The sequence below is a fragment of the Danio rerio genome, chromosome 5 (genome assembly GCF_052040795.2).
Source record: "Danio rerio strain M-AB ecotype USA chromosome 5, GRCz13ab, whole genome shotgun sequence".
Taxonomy (NCBI): Eukaryota; Metazoa; Chordata; class Actinopteri; order Cypriniformes; family Danionidae; genus Danio; species Danio rerio.
This window is the reverse complement of record NC_141025.1, coordinates 22,796,654-22,822,397: the sequence shown is the minus strand read 5'-3', so window position 1 is coordinate 22,822,397 and position 25,744 is coordinate 22,796,654. Positions and strand designations below refer to the sequence as shown.

Genomic DNA, 25,744 nt, shown 5'->3' with positions numbered 1-25,744 from the left:
GTATATGATGGCCAACCCTACACCTGCATGATGCTTCGCTAATAAATGGATGCTTCTCCCCCTGAAACGCCCCACAAAAAAGTTTACAAAAAACATATTTGTTTGTATTTTTTTACACACAGTATGTTTATGGTTTTGTTGTATGCTACTATATACAACAGCAATGTTTGCTCTAATAAATATATTTTTTTAATTATTTTTTTTCATGTGATTGGTGTTTACAGTTTAGCTCTTACTCCTCTCAGCAGATTATTGTCTCTGTTGAACATTGTATTCAAATGTAGATGTAAACTTATAAAAGAGCACAGAACTTTAGAACAACAGTGTTGACATGCTATATCCATAAGTGTTCTATTATGAAAGAAGTGATTGCCATTCTGATGTGTGTTTATGGCTTTTTGAATGCAGTGCTACATTTTGAAAGAGATATATGGCATTCTGCATTTTGTGTGTGCATTTTGAAGAATTGTGTGTACATTTTTGTGTTTTGAAAAGAGGTGAGACTGTTTTAAAAACAGGTAAGCAGTTGGAAAAAAACTGTAAGAGGAGCAAGATCTAATTTATTTATCTAATAATGCAGTGTGAAAGAGTGTGTATGGGTGTTTCCCAGTACTGGCTTGCAGCTAGAAGGGCATCCGCCGCGTAAAACATATGCCAGAATAGTTGCTGGTTCATTTCACCTCTAAAATAAGAGACTAAGCCGAAGGAGAAAGAATGAATAAATTAATAATAACAATATTTATTAATTTATTCATTCATTTTCTTTTTGGCTTAGTCCTTTTATTAATCAGGGGTCACCACAGTGGAATAAACCGCCAACTTATCCAGCATATTTTTCACACAGCGGATGCCATTCCAGCTGGGACCCATCACTGGAAAACCCCCATACACTCCTTCATTCACACATATACACTACAACCAATTTAGCTTATTCAATTCACCAATAGCGCGTGTCTCTGGACTTGCGGGGGAAACCGGAGCACCCGTAGAAAACCCACACAAACACGGTGAGAACATGCAAACTCCACACAGAAATGCCAACTGACCCAGCCGAGGCTCAATCCAGGGACCTCCTTGCTGTGAGGCGAACATGCTGCCCACTGTGCCACCATGCTGCCCCATAATAACAATAAAAATAATAATAATAATAATAATAAGCAATGCTAAAATAACCAAGAAACAAATGATCTTAGTTTAGAGTATAAGGTATTAAACTCACGCCAGTTTAAAAAAGAAATAAAGTTTGATACATCCATAATATATATTTTTTTCCTCTACATGTACGTATAACTTTTTAAAAAACTTTTTTTCTGAATTGCCTGTAAAATGCAGTAGCAATTGTTGTTTACCCACTGCTGTCATTTCTGTTGTGTGCTTATTTTATTTTTAAGAAGAAGCACATACTACACATTCACCTGAACGCTATATAATACACATCATCAGTTTGCAAAATCACTGTTACCCATTGTTTAAAAGCAAGCAATTCTCGAACAAGTTTCCCCTTGAATAATTCTTTGAACAGGTTTTGGAATTCCCTGTAATGCGCAGAAACAACACAACTTGAATAGCCTAGAAAGTACACTCATCAATAAATAAAGAGCAAGATCAGTTTTACTATTCCCTCCCCTATACAGGAAAGACAGCAGCCATGTTGAAGGCGTTTCAGCCCAACAAGTGCGATCACACTAAAAAAAACTCCACCGAGTGTGATGTACAAGAGGCCTGCACATAGCAACTTTTAGGGCCTTTGAAAAGTAGACTTGAGACCGTATCTCCTGAAGGAGGAGAAAAATATGGCTTGGTCGCTGGAGATCTGATGTGGTGGAAAGCCACTTTATGATTTTTCCCTGTTTCATTTACAAACCAAACAGAAGATGAAACAAATCCATGTTTTGAGAGCCTGTTTATATGAGACAGGCTGGCGCACACACACACACACACACACACACACACACACACACACACACACACACACACACACACACACACACACACACACATTCTCTCTCACTTCCTCTCAGCAGCTCATCACCCGGCCTTTGATTTCCCGCTGTTACTGTGGCATTTGTTTCCATGGTTACCAAAAACACTCAAACTGAGACACAGACAGTCATTCGGGGGGGAAAAAAAGCAAACAGTTGTCACTAACCTACTCGCACACTTGCACACACACTCAGCCTTGTGCAAATTTTGTGCAATTTTACAAGTTGGTTAAAGTATTTTTTAAAGTATTTTTTTGTTTTGAAAATCATAAAAGACGATGTAATAATCTGTTCATTTAAATTGATCAATCTTTTTTTTTATCTACAGGGTCTGGGAGGTAAGAAAACATTTGAATGATATACAGTAGATATAGTTGAAGTCATCCAAAATAAAATATTGTTTTGAAGTGATGTTGAACAGGCAAGGAGAATTTTCCTAATATTTGAGTAGGGTCTGTTAACAGACTGCATGACAGGGGCGTTACATGAAGAGGCATAACTTGTAGTGTGTTAGATGCGTAACTTAAAGTTATGGAGACCAACATGTCATAACTATGTTGTCGGCAAGGTGGCGCTGTACCCATCAGATAATAACGTCTACATCTACTCCATGCCTAATCCCAACCATCACAGCTATTAATGTATATACTTACCACAAACCTAAACCCAACCATCAGAGTTAACGTCTATACCTCACACAACCCTAAACCCAACCATCAACGTTAATAACGTCTACACCTTCCCCAACGCTAAACCCAACCATCACATTTATTAACATCGACACCTACCACAGCCTTGAACTCATCTATCAGTTATTAACGTCTACACCTTCCCCAGCCTAATCTCAACTATCACAGTTGTTAACGTCTATACCTACCACAACCTTAAACTCAACTATCACAGTTATTAACGTCTACACGGTCCGCAACCTTAAACCCAACCATCACAGTCATTAACATCTACACCTTCCCCCACCCTAAACTGACTATCATAGTTATTAACGTCTACACCTTCCCCAACCCTAAACCCAACCATCACAGTTATTAACATCTACACCATCCCCAACCCTAAACTCAACTATTACAGTTATTAACGTCTACACCTTCCCCAACCCTAAATTCAACCATCACAGTTATTAACGTCCAAACCCTTCCTCACCCTAAACCATCACTGTTTTTTGATGTACAGCTGTGAGTTGTGGAGGCTTTCATACTTGATGCGCTCGCCATTATACTGTTTTTTGCAACCACAGGAGCGACGCCAAGTAGGCTAACTGTCATGACAAAATGGATGAAGAAGTCAGTGAGTGAAGTTGCATTGTAGAGTGTCTAAATGAAAGAATATAATAGAACAGTAAATCAAATGAATTGGTTGTGGATAAATTTGGAGAAAACTCATGAAAACATTTGGTGAAAAAGTTCTCTAAGTATTTCCGTCATCTTGCCAACAACATCTCATTGTGGCATCGCACAATGGGATCTTGATAACTGCAAGTTATGCCTCTCTAACTTACTAAGTTATGCCTCTGTCTTGCAGTCTGCAGAGCGATAAACTAGGGGAAAGTCATGTTTGTTTTAGTTTGGCTGGAAAAAAAGCACTGTAAAAACTATTTTAAGGTGTATATTATTAGCTCCTTTAAGATTAAAATATTTCTTTTTCGATTGTCTACAGAAACAAAAACAAACCTCCAGGATCCAGTAACTTATCCAGTAACTTGCCTAATTATCCTAACTTGCCTGCATGGGCAATTAACTGATTAAAGAGGAAAAGTTTTTTAAATTTAAATAAAATGTTCATCTTGCAAAACAACTAGTAAAATGATTCAATATGTTATTAGAAAATGTGTTGAAAAAAATCTAATGTCTCCATTAAAGAGCACTTGGGAAATATTTTTAAAATAATCTAAATTACACAGGAGAGCTAATAGTTTAGTCTTCAACTATGTTTTTGGCCAAGCTCTGTAATTTATCACCATCCTGCCGACATGTGAGGTCATTAGATTCACATCATCATGATAGTTGTTATGATAGAGACTATAGACCACTGCTTTTCAAACTCTCGACTCTGGTCTTAATCCAGACAAGAAAGTTGATTGAAAGCACAAAACTATTCTAACTGATTTGTAACAAGGTTTTTGGCATTTTTGAGGAGGGGAGTTGTGCTTTGTTTATAAAAAAATCGCTGACAATTAAATTGCTTTTAACTTGTTATTAAGCATCTATCTTTTTTTTTCTTTTTTGGGCATAATCTACTATGGAGAGTGTATTGTAAAACCCAAAGTGTCTTCTTTCTTAAGACACCTAAACTGTGAATGTAAAGCAAATTATTCATCCACTGTTACGGTTTTAGTTTGGAAAGGTCATCTAAGAGAATGTGCCTCTGTTAAGTGAAGGAGAAAAGGACAGATATAGTCTCAAATAAAGCTTTGCAGGAATCTCATTTTGCATGATATGTTCGAAATATAAACCCGTGAGACATTTGGCTTTCAATACCAGTAATCTTTCGCTGGATTCTTCCAGGACTTTCATGTGTTTGTATAAAAAATTAATTGACATTTTCCATATCATTTCCATACTTCTCTATAGCCAGTGTTGGATATGTTACTTTGAAAAAGTAATCAATTATAGTTACTCGATACTTCTCACAAATAGTAAGTGAGTTGCTAACTTATTATGTAATGTAATGTGTGTTTATATAGCGCATTTATTGTGTATGGCTGTACACCCAAAGCGCTTCACAATCATGAGGGGGGGTCTCTCCACACCACCACCAGTGTGCAGCATCCACTTGGATGATGCGACGGCTGCCACAGGACAACGGCGCCAGTGCGCTCACCACACACCAGCTATTGGGGGAGTGGAGAGACAGTTATAGAGCCAATTCGGTGGTAGGGGATGATTGGGAGGCCATGATCGTAAGGGCCGATAGAGGGACTTTGGCCAGGACATCGGGGTTACACCCCTGCTCTTTCACGAGAAGTGCCATGGGATTTTTAATGACCACAGAGAGTCAGGACCTCGGTTTAACGTCTCATCCGAAAGACGACGCCCACTGACAGTGTAGTGTCCCCTTCACTTTTACTGGGGCATTAGGACTCACACAGACCACAGGTTGAGCGCCCCCTGCTGGCCTCACCAGGCTCAGCCCTGCTTAGCTTCAGTTAGTAACCGGTCTTGGGCTGCAGGGTGACATGGCTGTGTTACATCATTATAAATGTTTTTATTATTATTATTATTATTTAGAACACAATTATTCCCATCACTGTCTAAAACCTATAATTTTAAGCATTATACAGCATGAATGAAACATCAAAAGCCCAAAGGGTCTTCTTTGCAATAATACCTAAACTGTGTTTTTAGAGCACTTGTCAGAACTTGTTAATATTTACATGTATTACATGTATCATTTTCAAGTGTGAGTTACAAAGTGAGGAAAAAGGCTTCAGATCTTTACTTAAAAATCAGTTTACATGCTTCTTCACAACCTAGGAGGTTAATCTCACACTGGCAAAAACAAAAATAATCCATACATGATGTGTTTGGATATAACTCATTTTTTTTTACCACACGTCATTATTATTGTTTATTTATTTGTTTGCTGGAAATTAGAGCTGAATTTAGAACTAATTTTAAAAATAACTTTGCACTTAACAACAAAACTCAATATGTAGGTTAATGGATGTCTTTCGTGAAGTGCATACAACACTGTTTGTTTCCTTATCCACGAAAGTAAAGGACTATAGTAAAAGCAAAGTAAAGGGTAAGGAGGCCGACCTCATGCAGATGGTCTGTTTAACCGTTTTCTCGCTAGTGAAACATTCAGTTTTTCCACTTACAAAATCCGCCATGTAAATAGCAAATGCGCCATGGTACGACACAACTGATTCTTAAGGGAATGTGAGATGAGACTCTGATTGGTTCATTGCACGTTATGCTCAAAACACATCCGTAACTCATTAAGAGAATAAGCACAACCCTGTCATTAAAATAGATGTTATTATTGTTTAAAGATAAAACTTTTTCTTCTTTTCCAACCTGTCTTGGCAGCCTAAAATGGTCATCCAAAGTCTGAACATTCTTCTAATTTTCTTGTTCTGGTCTCCACTAAAGAAACAATATGATTATTATTATTATTATTATTATTATTATTATTATTATTATTATTATTATTATTATTATTATTATTATTTTAATCTGTGGGAATACTACACCTTTAATTCTTCTTGAACAATTGAGATGTACTCTTATGCTCTTGCGTACATCTTTACTCAGCTGACCCAAGGATCCTCTTAATGACACAGTAATTGATTTTTGCTCTCAGTCGGCCATATTCTTTTCACCAGCTGCCCCCAGGCATCGCCATGGGAACAGCATGCCGGTAACTGCCCACACAGTTTCTTTCAATGTAAACGTATATAGGCTATTTGGCATTGACCTGTGATTCACGCCAGGTCTGTACAATGAGATTCTGATATTTGCTCGATTCAACCTATCCAACTTTGTCTGCTGAGAGTCTTTGCAACTTTTCAGAATGCTTTTCAGAAGGTTCTGTGTATGATGGCTTTCTTTGAATTCCATATGAAACCTCATTTCTGTCTTCTTTAGTATCAGTTTCGAACACACACACACACACACACACACACACACACACACACACACACACACACACACACCTGTACAGATATCTGTATAGATATGGGACTTCCAATAAATGTAACGATTTGTATGCAGTACAGACAAAAACAACATATTACAGGCAGATACAACTTCAAAAATGACAATTATTCCAAGTCCCCCTAGCCCAAATGATTTCCTTACGTAATATTCTGACATTGCAAACACATTCCTGAGATGTTATGTGAAAGCCAATTTGCTCTTGCATATTTTGTAATAAACTTCATCATGTTAATTTTTAGTTTTGGGTTTTGAATGAGAAATAATTTGAGTTAACGGAATGGGTATTTCATAATGATTAAAACCCTACAAGTATACCTAAGTAAATCCCAGATCATCTATGGAGATGACATATTTTCTTCAGTACTTTAGTTTACGTAACAATTCAAGCCTAATTCACACTATGTGCGACTCGCTGCGGCAACTGGTCACGTGACCATTCATTTCAACGGAGAGTGAGCGACTTCTGGCTACCTCCTTCTATGTGAGAGACCAAGTACAGTAGGTATCGCTGCAGCCCAGAGACCTCCAAGTGGCAGGAATTACACCGCAAGTAGTTTGGGTGATCTGCATGTGGGAGGGACTTAGGGTTTAGGTAGTGTAGGTAGAGCAATATATTAATAAAAAACAACAGGTTACTGTGAGGTTGGGTTTAGGGTTGGGGTAGGTGTAGTAGATGTGTGTGTATATATATATATATATATATATATATATATATATATATATATATATATATATATATATATATATATATATATATATATATATATATATATATATATATATATATATATATATTTATTTTTTTTTCTAATTATGCCTATTTTCGTACTTGCCATAAGGGCATCCGCTGTGTAAATCATATGCTTGAATAGTTGGTGGTTCATTCCACTGTGGTGACCCCTGATAATCAAGGGACTAAGCAGAAGAAAAACTGATAAATGAAAATGTACAGCTTTACACCATAATGCTGATAAACACTGTTGAACATCATATGTGGGTTCAGGTTGTCATATTGTAGCTACAAACATACATGTATAAAAATCTTTCTACTTTTACAAGTGTGAAAATATGAGAAGTTAGGAGTGAGAATGAAAAGTATAAAATGTTCTTGTGCAGTTTTTCTGTTTTGATAACCCATACAATGTTTGTGTTTTGTTTTCTGTACAGTGTTTGTTGAATTCAAACTGACCGGTTTGGCTGTTTGTGAACTTTTACAGACTTTGCAACTGTTCAATTGAGTTCTTGTGTAATTTGAATATATTTCAATCAACTCAATTTAATGCAGCAATTAACAATGAATGAAGCTTAATGATGTATAATCACTATTTTAGTAAATGAATACTAATTTGGCAGCTCTGCTACCTGGGGATTGTGTATGTGTGCACCAGTGTTTGTGAGAACAATAAGTTGTCCCCTGTGGTGTCCAAACAGACTCAGAGTAGCTGAAATAAGATATATTGTATTATAAAATATGGGATAAGTTTTATATTTATTTTTACTTTAATGATATTTGATGTTTATAACTCAGTTGCTAATCAGAAAACATTTAAACTTTTATTTTTTATGTAGAATACTTTAAAAATTTAGATGAATTCAATACATTTTCCATGCATTTTTGAACACAATAAGTCTGTGATGTACTGTTCAATCACAATCTGAGCAAAACGTGATGATTTACACTTCACCCTTGCTGTTTTTGTGCACTCTATATTACTTTTTCATTTCATTTCGTCTCATCTCACACAGCTTTCGAAAGCAGCATACTGTAGAATATTGTTTTGATATTTTCATATATTCCTAGTTAATTTATACGGTTCCTATTTCAGCTTCTACGTCTTCTCCTGTTGCTACATTTTTGCCTCATCCCATGAAAACACCATATGTGTTTTAACACGATTTGAAGTTTGCCTACTTTGCCTGCCGGGTGTTTAACTCTTCAGAGAGAACAACAACTGTCTACTTTCATCATCCCAGGGACAAAATCATGCCGTGTGTTATTTTCCCCTTCAAAAACGCTGCTCTTTTAGCGATGGTTTTTCCTACAGTAGGTGTGAGTAGGTGGCTCGTTTGAACCCTGAACATTAAACAGCTTCAACAAACATCCAGAACAACAACTCTAAAAATACACGACGGAACAGCAGTGCATCATTCATATGCACGAATCAGCAGGTGTTTACTTTACCGCAATTTCACAGGTTTAGATAAGGACCGAACATCAGTAACCTTTTAGTCTCTCCACTCAATGCATGTGCTTTGAAGTCAATTTGATTTCACCCTGTTTGAACTCTTTAGTACTATAATCGAGTAAAAGAAATAAATAACAAGGTAACTGACATTATACTTTTGTAGAGCTGACTTTAAAACAAGTTACACTCTGAAATTCCTCATAAGGGTTTAATCACACAAGTGGACCCCTGACAAGATCCACCATTTCAAACAAACTCCACATAAGTGGGCTTTAACCCATTGTGGTGGAATGATTTAACTGAAATATGAACGCAAACTTGGACTAAAGACATCTAAATGGGTCAAAAACAAGACATGACCATGAACAGGACAGAATGACTAAGTATATAGTGTAGTTGCAATGTATTTACACATTAGAGTTCAACACAGGCATCTCTTAGCAGCAGAGTGTGATTGAGAAATTCCTGCGGATGCTTTGTGACTCTTTAACACATTTTTATAAGCTCTCGATAAAAATACCATAATGTGCCCATAAAATAAGTGCATTTCACTCGGCACACAGCATTGTACTGGTTGAGTTTAATTGAAAAATTCATATGAGAAAGACTTTTGTGTTTTGTATGTTTAGCTTCGGTCTTTACAACTCTTAACCAAATGATTCAAGAAATCTAGACAATAAGCGCAGCTACTTTAAAAACTCTGAACATAAAAGTTTTGCTATTCATTTCAAGGATATTGCAAGTAACACAACTGGCACATTTAATTAAGCTTGAGATTTTTGAGAAGTAAAAAATGTATAAATGAAAATGTATATTTTTTGTAAAATGTGCAGTCCAAAAAGCTTACAACATTTGACCTTACAGCATAACTGTGACTTTATACAATATATTCAAATGATTTGATAACTTAATTTTACAATCAGCTGTTAATTTTTTTGCTGAGTCATACATGTTGTTCTGTCAGTCAAATGTTAACATGTTATGCATAATTATTGTGAACAGGGATTAAAATTAACAACAATTCATTGATGCAATTCATTATCGTCATGAAGTAGCTTTTTCACCTGTTTTTTTGCTTACAGTAAGCATTTTCATTTGGGAAGACTTTGTACTTAAATTCCAACTTTGATAGTCAAATATCTTACATTTTACTCAACGGCATTTTGATAAACTAGTCATTGCTTTTTAATCATGTGAGTGGGGATACACTTTATTGGGCAAAGCAAAATGTAAGCAACCAATAAGCACACACTCTGCTTTGAACTGTTTTGGTTGTTTTAGTGGAATTCATTCGGCATCCCTCGGTGTGCACATAGACATTCAGATATAATGTAGTTTAATGCAATTTACAGTTGAACCCTTAACTTTAAACTGCCTGCTTTTAATTTTTTCATTTGGTTTTAAAGAATTAATATAATGCAATGCATTAATATAATGCAAAGACCAACATCCATTTGGCTGAAAATTGAAAGGGCCAATTTGGCATCGTATCAGTACTTTAAAGTCTAAGTTATGCTAAAATTGCTGGCAGTCTCACTTTGTGCATTCATTTAACATCACACACTAGGGCTGCACAATATTGGAGAGTATATTAACAATATTGAATATTATAAGACAACTTATAACTAGATAGGTCCAGATCCGATCACGTGATTGGAAATCGGGCCCAATCAGACGCTATTGGTTAAATGCCAGCAAATTACACAGAAGCAACTTGAAGCGGAAAGCGTGAGTACTGTATGTCTGTGGCCTGGAAGTATTAAAGTTGATGACGACAACATTGCCATAGCAAACTCTGAGATCTGTAAACTTGGAATTGCCTGCTAGGTATTTTAAGTTGACGTGCAATTTGTTTTTATATTAGATTTTTTTTTTTATATTTACTGTTGCACTAGAAGTAAATAATTGATTTTATTTATTACTTGCCTGTTCAGGCTACCTCACAGAGATGCTCTGTTTGTTAACAGAGTTGTTGAATGGTAAAATGAGGTGAAATAAAAAAAAAATAAGAAACATACAGACAAACCTTTTTGTTCACTCTTCTTTATTCTTTTTATATATTCTAGAAGTATCGGATCGAGTTTCGGTATCGGTAGATACTCAAAATCAAATGACTATGATTCTGACTTGAGGGCAAAAAAACCTCATAGGGACCTGTTGATCCCTACTTAAAACTCTGTTCAAATTGAATTCATCATTTTACATTGTTTGGGTTTATTTTGTAGAGAAGTATCTGCATAAGACAATACAATTAAACCGATACAAATTAATTTTATGATTTTTTTTGGAATCTAACAGCATTGAGATACAGAAATTCAATAATAATAATATATAAAATAACACTTTATAGTCTTCATTTTATAAATAATTAAATACAAATAATATTACTTTATATACATTTTTATAACCTCTTAGCTTAAGTTTGCTTAAATCTTACACAGTCAATAGTCTTAAAGACACATCCATCTTTCACTCTACTTTAGGGTTAAACCTTATTATAATCCCAACTTGACATTGCTAATCTTGCGATGTGACTATTGCAGATTCACACATTGCGATGTTGATGCTGAAACAATATATTGTGCAGCCCTATAACATACTGCTTATATAATGGAGGCCGCCATTGTCAAAAATAAATGTGGATTTTTTTTTTTCTAGAACAACCTTAATCTTCTATTGAAATTTTTCCTTCATATTTAATTAAAATACTATTTTAAGCCATTGTATTAAGCCATATAAGTCTTGATACCCGAGGTATAGCTTTAAGTCATAAGTCATAAAATAAAATAAAAATTAAGTTAAAAAAGTCTTGAAATAACCCACTATTGACCTTATTCTCCGCAGACGAGCGGGCGCTGCCATTTGAATCTTTTTGGCACGAGACTTCCGGTCTCATTCACTTCCATTAATTTTTAGACATTAAAAACTGCTCGTTTCGTTGTTTGATGTTGCAAACTGATATTTCCTTGTTGTATTATTCTACTTGGTCTATATAGTCATGCAAACATTTGTTTGTAGAGCAAGTAGTTTGACCGTTTTTTGCGGTTTATTATTCCTTGTCATTTCTCCCATAGGCGACTGAAACGGAAGTTCTAAGACAATCGCGAAAACAGGCGCACTTCCGCATTTGAGAATAAGGTCAATAGGAACACTTCAGGGTCTTTCTAATGAGAATTTTAAAGTGTCCTAGAAATGGTTAAAAATAAAAAGGTGAATACAAACCTTGTTAATTCTTAAAGTGAATGTTTGCCAGTATGCTGATTAACTTAAATTTTTGTGTGATTAGATGATTGTTTGGTGATTAGAGCCACAAACAGTTTTTTTTTTACGTTTGTAAAACTGAAGTAGATTCAACGATTTGGAATCAGATTTATTAATAAATACATTTAGTAACTTTAAGCAGTGATGTTGATAATCTGATAATGTGTTGTTTCTGAATGCCCCGTAACTCAAAAAATTTAGCAGCAAAAATGACAACTAAAAACATTCATTTTAAACCCTGGTTGGTAGCATTTAATAGTGTTTTAGTGTTTAATTTTTCTTCAAACTATGAAAAACACAGTTTGTTCCGATAATAATTGCAGTAAATAATTGCATTTCAGTGTCAGCTATTCTTCCCATGGTAAAAATTCATAAAAATATATTTCCAGTAGCTGATGTGAATATTTCACAGAATCTCCTGCTGTAGTGCTGGACTCCTTTGAATCTATATTCTGTTTGTTTTGGCATGAGTTTCTATATTTTCTTTGGACTCTCAAGGTTCTGTTTATGCTGAAAAGCCTTCTAAAAAGGTTGATGATTCTGTACTGTCAACCCCAAACCTGCCTATAAACACGCACACACACACATGCACACCCAAACACATTGATATTAGCTTTAATTACTGCGTGGGTTTGTTTGTTTATCATAGTAACCACTTCAACAAATATTGAAGGAATCAACAAGTCAAGATAATGGGCTAATTTACAAAATGGTGTGAGCATTGTGCACGTACATGTGTGTGTGTGTGTGTGTCTGTGTGTGTTTAGAGGGAGAGAGACAGATAGAGAAAGAGAGGGGACAATCACATGATGCGGGGTGCCTGGCTCCAGCATATTAATTATCTGATTTCTCTGGTTATAATAGTGCTGATTGAGAGACCCATTTGAAGTAAAATACTCCCCCCACCCTCTTACTCCATCTCTCTCAATCTCCTCTCTGTTCATATCTCCTCTTTTATGCTCATGGTCTTTTTGCTTCGCCTTACACTGCATGCAAATGTACATGAGAAGCTTTTAGGTAGTAGTTTGGCAGTTGTTTTAGTGGTTTTGTCACACATTCAAACAAATATGTGAGTGGCTGAACCAGTGATGAATAATCAACAGACTGCCGTGCGTTAAAGGATTTTAAATGCATGACGCAATAGCAAAGAATAACCTGCCTGACACATAATGCAATTAAAATCCTTTAATGCACAGCAAGCCATTGATTATCCCGCTTATTCCATGGTCATTTGCCAAGTTATAGACAAACTAGCTCAAACTAATGTCTCTTTACAGCACATTATTTGACAGAATGTGTAAAATGAAAAAAATTGTGCGTTATGACACATTAGATCTGATCACTTTGAATTAATCACAGGCAGACAGAAAGAGTGGGAGAGAGAAAGAGAGAGAATTCATGTGTGTGTCTGTGTGTACTGTATATGACACATGCATTTACATGACACAGCTTATAATAACATGTGTTATCGTTGCAAATATTTTTGAGCATATTATCAAGGTGGTTGATATTCATCAACTTCTTGGTAAAGCTCAAGATCACACAAAGATCAGATGAGCAATTCCATGCATGTCAACCTTGTCATGAAAAAACATTTCGTTTTAATCAAAACGGCAAAACATTTTTGTTTAAGCAAGTTTTTTACAGTACTTAAAAATACTGTTTTAAGTGAAATGTTTGAAAAGCTGCCTTCTGGAGCAATTTAAGAATAGTTATCCTTAATCAAACTAAAAGACTGTATATGACTGTTTTCAGTGTTGTTGCTACTTGTATGTTTTTTTTTCACAATGTCTTTAAAGAAACTGATATGAATATATAATTATATATTTTATATTTAGTATATGTTTTTTTGCCATGAAAATAGCCAATGCTGCTGACATGGCATTAAAACCTAAATAAATAAAAAGAATAAATAAATAAATAAATAAATAAATAAATAAATAAATAAATAAATAAATAAATAAATAAACTTAGGCAACGCAGTGGTGCAGTAGGTAGTGCTGTCGACTTACAGCAAAAAGGTTGCTGGGTTGCTGGTTCGATCCTCGGCTCAGTTGGCGTTTCTGTGTGGAGTTTGCATGTTCTCCCTGCGTTCGTGTGGGTTTCCTCCGGGTGCTGCGGTTTCCCCCACAGTCCAAAGACATGCGGTACAGGTGAATTGGGTAGGCTAAATTGTCCGTAGTGTGTGCGTGTGTATGTGAATGTGTGTGTTAATGTTTCAGAGATGGGTTGCGGCTGGAAGGGCATCCGCTGCGTAAAAATGTGCTGGATAAGTTGGCGGTTCAACCCACTGTGGTGACCTCGGATTAATAAAGGGACTAAGCTGACAAGAAAATGAATGAATGTTGAATAAATAAACTTAAAAATACTCAAAATGTTAATGTTGTCAGACTATTATATTTGATTTACCAAAGTCACTCAAGTGAAAGTTTCACATCCGTCCCATCCATAATAGAGAGATGTCACATCCATAATGAAGATTTTCTCTCATAAATACAAAAAATGTAAAATAAAAGAATTTTTGTTTTATAGTGAGCAACTCTTATCCGTTATATTAGCATTGTTTCTTTTGGGTTGTCAAGTTTAATTCACAGAATTTCTACTAAGTATGTTTTATACTGTAAACCCGCATACTTTTTTGTCTCACCCATAACACATGTTTATTTAAATAATTTAAAATACAAAACATGTTTACTATTTTTCTGATCCCGTAACTCTATGGTTAGTTGCTTTTAAAAAATATAAACAGATGTTTAAATATAATGTTAGCATATATTTTCTCTGTGAATTTATGTCTTCAGTTTTTTATAGAAATTGTTACATCCATAACGCTGGAATTGCTCAGATACAGATAGAAACTCTGGCAACTGTCACTTAGTAACTATGGTTAATACTCATATTTGAGGATTACACATTTAGTTTGAACTGTAATTAAAATCGTATATCATATTGTGCTAATACAAATCGATTAAGTCAATGTAACACATAAGTGGATTGAACATTAAACAATTAAGTTTTCCTAAAAAGTTCTCAAGATCGTTTTCCATAAGTAGTTTGAACAAGCAGAAAAATAGTTTTTATGGCTGTACACACCATCAAGCCAATTATATTCTGGCTGAAGCTCGGTGACTGAACGGTGACTGAACGGTGACTGAAGCTCTGTACAAGACTTTTGGCCAGCGGAGAAATTAAAATGGTCGTGCCCAACTGAGTCTGGTTCTCTCAAGGTTTTTTTCTTCACTCCTATCAGGTGAAGTTTTTTTTTTCCCTCTCCGCTGTCGCCACTGGCTCACATAGTTCAGGGTGGGTAGAGCTATGCATCGATGAATTTGCTCTTCAGTGTTTGAACTCTCAGTAATGATTTTAAATCACACTGAACTGAACTGAACTGAACTTAAACACTAAAAACTGATCTACACTGTTCCAGTTACTATGACCATCTATGTGAAGCTGCTTTGACACAATCTACATTGTAAAAGCGCTATACAAATAAAGCTGAATTGAATTGAATTGAATATTCCTGAATTTCAACAGAATCTAACAATATAATCAGTTAGTCATTCCAACATGTGCCTTGCTTCTATTTTTGATTAAATTTTGCTTTATTTTTAACATAAATTTCTACCAGGGTATGCACACCAGCGTCCACGGTGCCACAAAGTGGCATTGAAACAGGTTCATATTAAATAACATGCAAATGTGCGCGTCTGGTGTGTGATATTTTCAGCTGTCATGTGCGCGCTGTGTCGCAGCACTGAGCAGCGCATCCGGTGTGTGACCAAAAGTAATTTAAAGAATGACTGTTTTAAATGATAATTTACACACACAGCATTGTTAGTTTACAAAAAAATCAAACAAGCATAATCATGTTGCACTACTAAAAAAAATCAAGAAAGCTGTGTTAAATGAGAATCTGAAATATGTTGTGGCATACTTTAAAGTTTACATAGTATATGTATTAATTTCGGTACTTTTACCATAAACCGATATGTCAACTATTAGGTAGAGGTTGATATTTTAGAAATTATGGGATGTGTTGAAAACAAAAATGCATTGAGTGTTTTAACTAGTGTCATTAGGAGGAAAAAAATTAATTTTGTTGGGGCAGTTAAAGGGTTACAGCTTACACTGTTAACTTGATTTTAAAGTATAACTTTTTTTTAAAATTATTTACCCATGCTGCTTTACATAATTGTTAATTACGTTAATAAAATGTTCATTACATACAAGTAATTTACATACTAAAAAAATAAATAAATAATATTACAGACAAATATTAATGTTAAAATCAACAATGACAAAACATATGTAACAAAAGAAAATTTGAATAAATTATGTAAATATTATAATTTAATCATATTTATATATTATATACATACTATAATTTTCTGTCTTGAGATCAGGTTCATTCATGCATTAAATTTCTTTTCGGCTTAGTCCCTTTTTTAATTGAGGGTTGCCACAGCGGAATGAACCGCCAACTTATCCAGCATGTGTTTTACACAGCGGATGCCCTTCCAGCTGCAACCCATCTCTGGGAAACATCCATACACACTCATACACAACAGACAATTTAGCTTACCCAATTTACCTGTACCGCATGTCTTTGGACTGTGAGGGAAACCGGAGCACCCGGAAGAAACCCACGTGGACATGCAAACTCCGCACAGAACCCAGCCGAGGTTTGAACCAGCGACCTTGTTGTGAGGCGACAGCGCTACCCACTGCGCCACCATGCCACCCACTTTGCAATTATTTACATTGAAATGATCATTAATGCACAACCAGTCGGATTAATTAATGCTTGCTAACAAGTAAACGGTCAGTCATTAGTTATTCATAACTTACCGACTACGCTCATGTTTCTATATTCATCCCACTTGCTCTGCATCTCAGTTTTCTTGCTCTCGCAGCAGCGCATGTACACGTTTTCTCTCCCCTTTGTTTTCAGTCACATGTTAGTCCGCTCGTGCACAGGAACATGCCTGCAAACATACAAGCGCAAACAGGTCTGTGTGGTGTGTTATGATTTCTCTGTGAGCAGATGGTCTCAGAGCCGTCTGTACGATCTGTCCTGACAGTCTGTTCTTACTGCGAAGGCCCTCAATTCTTTCTCTCCCTCCTCATACACACCCATTTGTGTTGTCAAATGTTGTTTGGTTTTGTGTGATTACTGTTGGTAAGCAGCAGGCTGTTGTGTAATTTTGTCTAATGTCAGAGCGCTGTGGGATGACAGAGGAATTTAGTCTTTCTCACAGGATGAGAAACGCAAGCTAAATATTTCAACTCTCATATTTACACTCCGTTAAAGACGCTGGGTTTTTGGAACCGTCGGTTTCTGAAATTAAAATGAGGGAATATCAACACTTCTGGCCGTCTTACTGATATAGCTAGACACAGAATACACCGCTCACAAATAGAGGCCGTATGTTGTGTAGGTTGAGGTGTGATTAAAGTCCGGGAGACACAGCATGAAATTCCACCCTTTACCGGAGGGAGAAAAACACATGGGACCCATCCACGACAAACAGTCCTCTCACATGAAAAATCTACTGCAAAATATCGTTAACAGATAACCTGCTCATCCAAACAAGACAGTTTTGTGAACAGTCTAGTTGATAGTTCATTAAATCAATAATGCATTTTTTAAAAACCGGGACACAACGTTAAATAGTTGTCAAATTTATCTGTATTTTCATGCATGTCAGCGCAACACAACACTTCAAATAAAGGAGCCAGAAAGATTCTAGAAAAGGGAGTTGCACAATGATTCCTTAGAAGAACCTTCCCCAGAGTATCAAATATATCAAAATAATTTTTTACATTTTAAACAGATGTTTAAGTTCTACAGATGTTAAAGGTTCTTCAGGAAACTATATCAATGGGAATTAAGAACATGAAGAATATACACATAGGCTGAACAATTTGGGTGGAAAATAGAATTAAATCTAACAAATTCAACAATAAGATGTCTTCTGTTAACTGCTCTCACAGCTGCAAAAAATCTGCTGGTCAGCTGCTTGAATCTTCCTCACATAATGGACAGAACTAAACTGAACTGAACTTCAACTCTTAAAACTGGACTGAACCAATTTGCTAGAACTTCTGTTAAGCTGCTTTGACACAATCTACATTGTAAAAGTGTTATAGAAACAAACATGAATTAAATTGAATTGAATTCAAAAATATGCTTGTTTCTTGTAAAATTCTTAATAATAGCAAAAATGATTACATTTGTACATTACTTACATTAATTACGCACATGTTGCCGTTGTAGCTGGTGTATTCTGGAAAAATGTTCACACCCCTTTCAACGGCTATCTAGCCCTTCCTCTTAAGGCAGTTTACAGACATAAAATGTGCAGCAGTAAAAGATACAAGGATGAATGCAAAAATGTATGTAATTATGAAAAAATATTAAAAACAGATAAAAATAATAATGATAGTTATAGATCTGAAAGTCATATTTCAATAAAAAAGCTACCTTAAAAAAGTAAGTTTTAAGAGATGATTTAAAAATACTTCAGGGATTTTGTATTGCAAATATAAGAGGGTAAAAAGTTCCACAATTTAGGTGCCACAATTTAGATGAAGAGAATGTCTAGTCTCCCATAGATTTTAGTCACATTGACTGAGCAGTTAAAAGACCAGCATCAAACAACTGTAAAGCACATCTAGAAGTGTATGGGAAAAAAAGCTCAAATAAATATTGTGGCGCTAGACCATTCAAGGCCATTTAAGATATAACTACATTAATTATTTTATACGGTACACAAAACTACTGAATTTTCTCCTGATTTGTCTTAAATGAGCAGGTGAGCTGTCAGTCAATAACTGGGGAAAACTGGTGTTATTTAAAAAAATAAAAAAGTGATGCAAATTACTTTACTCAATACTTGAAAAAGCAATTTGATTATGTTACTTGTGTTACTTGTAATGTGTTTACCTAAACACTTCGTTCAAAAGTGGAATTCAACAAAACAATTCGTTATAAACAGACAAATATTCACAGAAAAATAAGCAAGAATAGGGAGTGATTAAGGAAATACAAAACAGTTTTTTTCCACTTTAGAGTTGCTGTTCTTGTTGGTCTGTATAATTTTACCCACATTTGGTGGTTAAACAAACCGATATTTAATCCTGTGTTGCAAGTAAATTACCTATAAGTGACAAAAATGATCTACTAGCCAAATAAACCAATGATGCGTCCTAATATGGTACTTATGAACTTTTCTGTTTACAGTTTCTTTTTCACACGTTAGCAAGCATTGTGCAATAATGAAGCCAAAAAACTGTTCACACAATTAGCCAAACAGAAGACTATGCTGAGCAAACTGTAAATCATTTTTCATTGTCTAAAACAAACAAACAAAAAAAAGACACATGCAATGAAGGCATTATTCAAACCCACTCCAAATCTTTTGTCATTTATACTCTACAAGAAGCAAAAAAAAAAAAAAGCATTTTTTTTTTGCATGCTAACAAACACTTTTTTACAACTGTTAACAGCAGTTTCAAAACAGACTGCATTTTTGCTGTATTTATTTTAAAATGTAGAAAATCTTTCCAGAAAGTGACATAATCATTCCAAGGTAATTTCTGTTTTAGTGTCATTGCCATCTTCCTTTCTTTTATTTGTTAAAAAAAAAGTTTGAAATTGGTTTTATTAGGAAATATGGATAACAGAATACAGGTTGGTTTCGGAAAAAAGAGTGATAGACAGCAATAAAGTAAGTGATAGCAGGAGTGCATGGAGGACAAAGGAGAGGAAGACAATGGCTCTGTCTATATTTGCCTATACTACTCAGTAGAGACTGGATTTAAATTTGAATTCACCATCTGTCCGTGGACTTCAAGACAGGGGCGTAACATGAAGGGGCGTAACTTGTAGTACATTAGAGGTGTTACTTGAAGTTATGGAGACCCACATGTCAAAACTATGTTGTCGGCAAGATGGGGCTGAACCATCACAGTTATTAACGTCTATACCTTTCCTAACTGTTGAGCTACAAAAAAGCAAACTGAAATGAAATGTTTCAATTAAATGTTGTTAATCAATAGATTCAGATAAAAAAATAATAAATACAGTCACTCTGGATGGAGGACATAGCAGAAAACAGCAAACGAATCAAAGAAATGTATATTTTTTGTGTTTTAAAAGAGATTGTTCATGTTTTTGTTGTAAGTAGTTAATTATAAAATGATTAATTCGTAATACAATATAAAGTATTTTAAAAATATATTTTTAATATAATATTATATAATGTTATATATTATATAATATAATAAAATTATATAATGAACTATAATAATAAATAAGGAAATTACCACGACGACTTTACAGTTTGGTATATTTACCTCCAGCCCACCACCCTAAATCAAGTGGGGTTTTTGGCAAAATGTTTGAGCACTCCTGGTCTACAACTTACCCCCTTAACTTAAAGAATGGAGTGGGAGCATTCAGTTTTTCCACTTACAAAGTCCACCATGTAAATAGCAAATGCGCCATGGCGCGATGCAACTGACTCTTAAAAGAAATTGGAGATGAGACTCTAGGTGCATTCCAAATCGCATACTTATGCACTATTCTACACCATTTTGTAGTATAAAATGTGTAAGTAGTGCATTCAAACTTAAAACTCTAAAAATAATAAGTTCACTTTAATTACCCGGATGATGCACTCATTCAACCGGTAAAATGAAGTGTGTAATGATGGACACTTTATGCACTCAACAGTCACAGCTTTGCTTACATAGCTGAAGGAACGGAGCTATCGGCCACACGTTTGTCTATTTATTTAGAATTGTGAAAGCAAAATTCTCTCACGAGAGTGATTATAGCGCCTCTTGATGGAGAATGCAGTAATACTCATGGCAGGTATGACGTAGTAGTTTGGTCATTTATTTCACTAATATGGCAACCGTCAAATGTCATCAGGGAAATGGTTTGAATTTACACCTATTAAAATAACCGTTAGTGTTCCATTTGGGACAACACTACATATGTACTATGCTTTTGAGTGTGTAAATGCATGAGTACATAGTGCATAGTGTATAGATTGCCATTTGAGACGCAGCAAAAGATTGGTTTATTCTCAAAACACACCTTTAACTCATTAAGAGAATAAGCTTAACCGGATTTTTCTGTCCTTAAAATAGCAAAGTGGAATCAGACACTTGACTAAATGCACACTTCAGATTATCGCCACCCGGAAATACTAGATTACCTGGTACTTATCACATACTGTTGTTCAAATTATAATAATTCAAACAAGATACTCAGTTCACTTACTGTTTTTAGCATACCATATAGTGTGAGTATGCGATTTTGGACACCGCAAGAGCGCTGATCTCTGATTAGGGAATGACAGATGTGTTCTTGACCATGTTATAACCATCAGCTGACAAATGTCCACCGTTTCTACATCAGTAGTATGAATGGCATAACAAAACAGATGAGATCAGTATCCTTTGATGAGAAGTTATATTTTCACATGTTATGCAAAGTACTGTGTTTGCATAATTTGGATGTTTGCATATTTCTTTCTGATCTTTTCACACATTCTTCAGCACATTTAAGGGAGTGAAAATGTAAAAATAGACACTGATGTACATAATCATTCTTCAACCTTCAAAAATAAAAGCTGCTAATATCTGAATTGCTCCCTGCTGTTAGTGTGTTTTTCTTTTTTAATGTTTGTTTTCTTGAGTGGTTGTCAGTGGTTTAGTAAAACAAGTTTATTTTGAAACATACAGTATATGCAGTGTTGTGTTGGTCTGAGAGTGAGTTTTGGAGGTGAGCTGAACTGTTTGGCCAAGAGTCATGTTAGTAATGCACACACTGTGAACAGTTTTGTAAGCATGGCTTCAGTATTGCACAATGCTTGTTAGCGGTTAAAAAAACTGTAGAGACAGTTCACCCAAAAATTAAAATTTACTCACCCTAAAGTGGCTGCATGAGATTCTTCTTCTGTTGAGCACAAAAGAGCTGAAGAGGACAAATTCCTCCATGAATGAGCACAGATAGATGAGTTTGACACATGAGCAGTATCACTGTGTGTAGTCTCTGAACATTTACTTCACGCCTTTGCAGTCGTATATGCTGACCAACAGAAAAATGAGCTGCACATGAATAACGTACATGAATGCCAATGGACAATTGATGGAAAAAACTACCACAACTTAAGTGTGCTTAAGTATACTTTGGGGTTTAGTTTCTGTTTTTCTTTTTGTTTTCTTTTTTTTTTATTTTCCGTATTCCTTGTCCACATCTAACTGTGAATTTAGATGGTGTATAATGATTTAATCTGACAGTGAATGTAGCTATGATAACCACATGGACACAAAATGTATTCTTTTCTGCAACTTTAACAGAGGCTAGACGAAGATATTGAAACTATCACTACTTTTCACATTTTTATGATACACTATTTTCTTGCCTGGCATAATAATCTCATCTCTGTTCAAAGTTATTACTGTTCGTTCAGAGGGTATGACAGTTGTTTTCCAGGTATTCATTTTCTTGAAAGCATCTACTTTGTAATATTGTCTGCTATTTTATATTGTGCAAGCCCTTATTTTTATTATAAAATTGCTTGTATTAATGTTTATGATAATACATTCATTCATTCATTCATTCTTTTTTTTCTTCTTTTTTTAGCTTAGTCTCTTTATTAATCATGGTTTATCACAGTGGAATAAACTGACAATTCGTCCAGCATATATTTTACGCAGCAGATGCCCTATTGTTCATGCTAATATTTATTATTATTTAGAATCCATGTACACTGGAAATTGCTGAGACTTTTATTTCAGCATGTTGGTGTACTTCCAGCTGTAACGGAATATTGAGCAGGATCTTTTTAAGCATCATTCCCTCATAACAAACTATTGGTAAGAGAGGCATGGTTAAGAATATTGCGGCTGAAGTCTTTAAACTGATGTCAACAGAAAAGACTCACCACTCCATAACGGTCAATATGGCGTATGAAGCCCTGTCAACTAGTACAGGAGCCAATCATCAATTAATATAGACCGATAATTATCTGTGGGGGCAGGTCAGAGCAGATGTGTGCTTTTACAACGCTTTATGTGGTCAACACTGGAATCTCAGCGAATACTTGCTTTACAGACATTAGAAATATATCCAGATAAAGCTTGAAATTTCTCATTTTAAATGAACCTGCTACACTTTTTTAAATTTGTAATCTGCATGAAAGGAACATGAGGTACAGTCTGTCCTGTCAATTGCACATCATGACAGCTACTACAAACGCCTACAAACTTGTAAACAAACAATTGCTGTCATTTCTAGAGAATATTCAACGTTTAGAACAGGTTGTGAATTATTTCAAAGGAGCAGCGCGATCAGACGGTCATTATTCAGAGTATAATAATGTGTAGAACCGCTATAAATGAGGTTGGTGTCGTGATCTCATTCCTTTTGAGTGCACATGCGCACTAACATGAGCAACTTGAAAAAAAGCTGTTTTCATTTGATTTGAATGTATAGAAATGTAACTTATGAGATGATTGTTGTTTAATTTTTTTTATATTAATAATTTTGAAGAATTTGATGTTTCCCCATTGAGACAGAATGTCCGAGGATACTGCCCAAGAGGTGTTTCAAAGATGGCAACTGAGTGAAATGACTTGCCTTAAAAGAGACTTTGGTTTAAAGCATTCAGGCACAAGTCAAAAGACTTATTATTATTATTATTATATATTATAATTATATATATATATATATATATATATATATATATATATATATATATATATATATATATATATATATATATATATATATATATATATATATATATATATATATATATATATATATGTATATTAAAGTAAAGACTGTCAGGTGTCATTTACATTGTATTTTTAAATGTTTTGTGTTCAACTGCCATCAAGCCTTACCAGATGAATATAAAACATTTTTTTCTTTCACTTGCATGTTTTTCCCCCTTAAAAATCTTGTTTCAAGTTCATTTTAATTCTTTGTACAGATGCACTCCTCTACAAAATCACCTCAAGATTGATTAAAAATTCTCAATTTTTTTTTAGTGGATTACCCTTTTTTAGTACAGATTAATTGTCCACCAAAAGAATATAACAATGTGCAAAATAATAATTGTACATTTTGATTTCACACTAACTACAATTTTTTTTAAAAATCTTTTTCAATTTTCAAGCATTATACAGAGTCTCATTTATTTATTTATTTACAAACCTGCTAGGATCCCTTAAAGCTTGTGTTTTTTTCGTTGTTAACCAATTCATACTACCAAATGTGGGAAGATGGTTGGCACTGGTTGCATTCCCAAATGCACATAAAAGCAGCTCAAACTCAGAGCAGATGCAGAGATGGAGCTTGTTGGAACAGCATTTACAGCAAACTGAAACAATTCAAGAAGCTGCAAGCACAGTCAGAACACAGTGTCAGTTCACTGAAACATGCAGCACATATGCTTATTTTATTATATCACAAACTTTCCAATTTTTCATTCTCACTAACCTCTATGTAGAGAATTATGTTCCACTAACGTTAGATGTACTGATGTAAGGTCTGTTGCTTTCCTTCCCTAGATCAGCTGTGACCGGCACTGTGTAGCTTTTATTATCATTAATTTATGGTTGTTTGTTCTGATTTGGGTATTTAAGTGAAAGGCACAGTGTCTTTGAGATTGTGTGGCTAGAACACACTGGCATGCTACTGTGTGTTACTTTATGGTCAGGTTTGCATTATGCATTCATTATGCCCATTTATCATTTCTGAACTGGCTTCTTTTGCTTATTTATGGTATTGACATGATACATTCTTACTTGGCAAGTAAAAATGTTATGTTTGATTAGTTATAGATACTTTTTCAAGCATTATATCTAGCAGATTATTGTTGGGGCTGATGTTACTTCAAATTTATGTGCAAGAGAAAACATCCTGAAGGCTTACGAAAGTATGGAGCATATCAACTAACACAAAGATTTTGAAATGCAGTGACCTTGAGGGCCAAATATCAACACATGACATACTGTACAGGGGTAATGAAAATGTAAAGAAAGGTTCTGTAAGGGTTAGACTTTGTTCATGGTAGTCTCGCAATAGGTTGTGAAATTAAACATGTTTAATTACATCTTTTATTAAATAATGCATGTATATACCTATTTCTTTTGTCGACATTGAAGCGTATTTTATAAAGCATTATATAATGTCAAAAAAAAAAAAAAAAAAACACCTGTGTGCTTCTTTGCGGTGTAACGGTACACTGGAGTCACGAGTCAGTATGTACCATGGTTTTGACTTTACGGTTTGTTACCGGTATGGTACAACAGGAATAATAACAAATATCCAGTACTTGACTTTACTGTTTATTTTGAACAGGCAGAAGTGTTTTGTCACTTTCAGCTGCAGAGCTGAAGAATTTCTTGTGATGGAAAAAAACAAATCAAACACAATAATTATTGTACATATCGCTGTCAACATTGCCAATTTTACATTGTCCTGTTATTTGGGAGTATGTTGTTGTATTTTGCACTGTCTGGAGCCAGCACCTAAGTTTTTCACTTAACATAGCGCACATGCTGCTGATGATGTGACAATAAAGGTGATTTGATTTAATTAAAAAATAAAACT

At 34.8% G+C, this 25,744-nt stretch overlaps 1 protein-coding gene across 2 annotated transcripts in view; it reads left to right on the top strand.

Moving 5' to 3' along the window:
* The window catches only part of tenm1 (teneurin transmembrane protein 1), a 542,406-nt gene that overhangs the window by 67,078 nt on the left and 449,584 nt on the right, over positions 1-25,744 (top strand). The gene's annotated exons all lie outside the window — the stretch shown is intronic.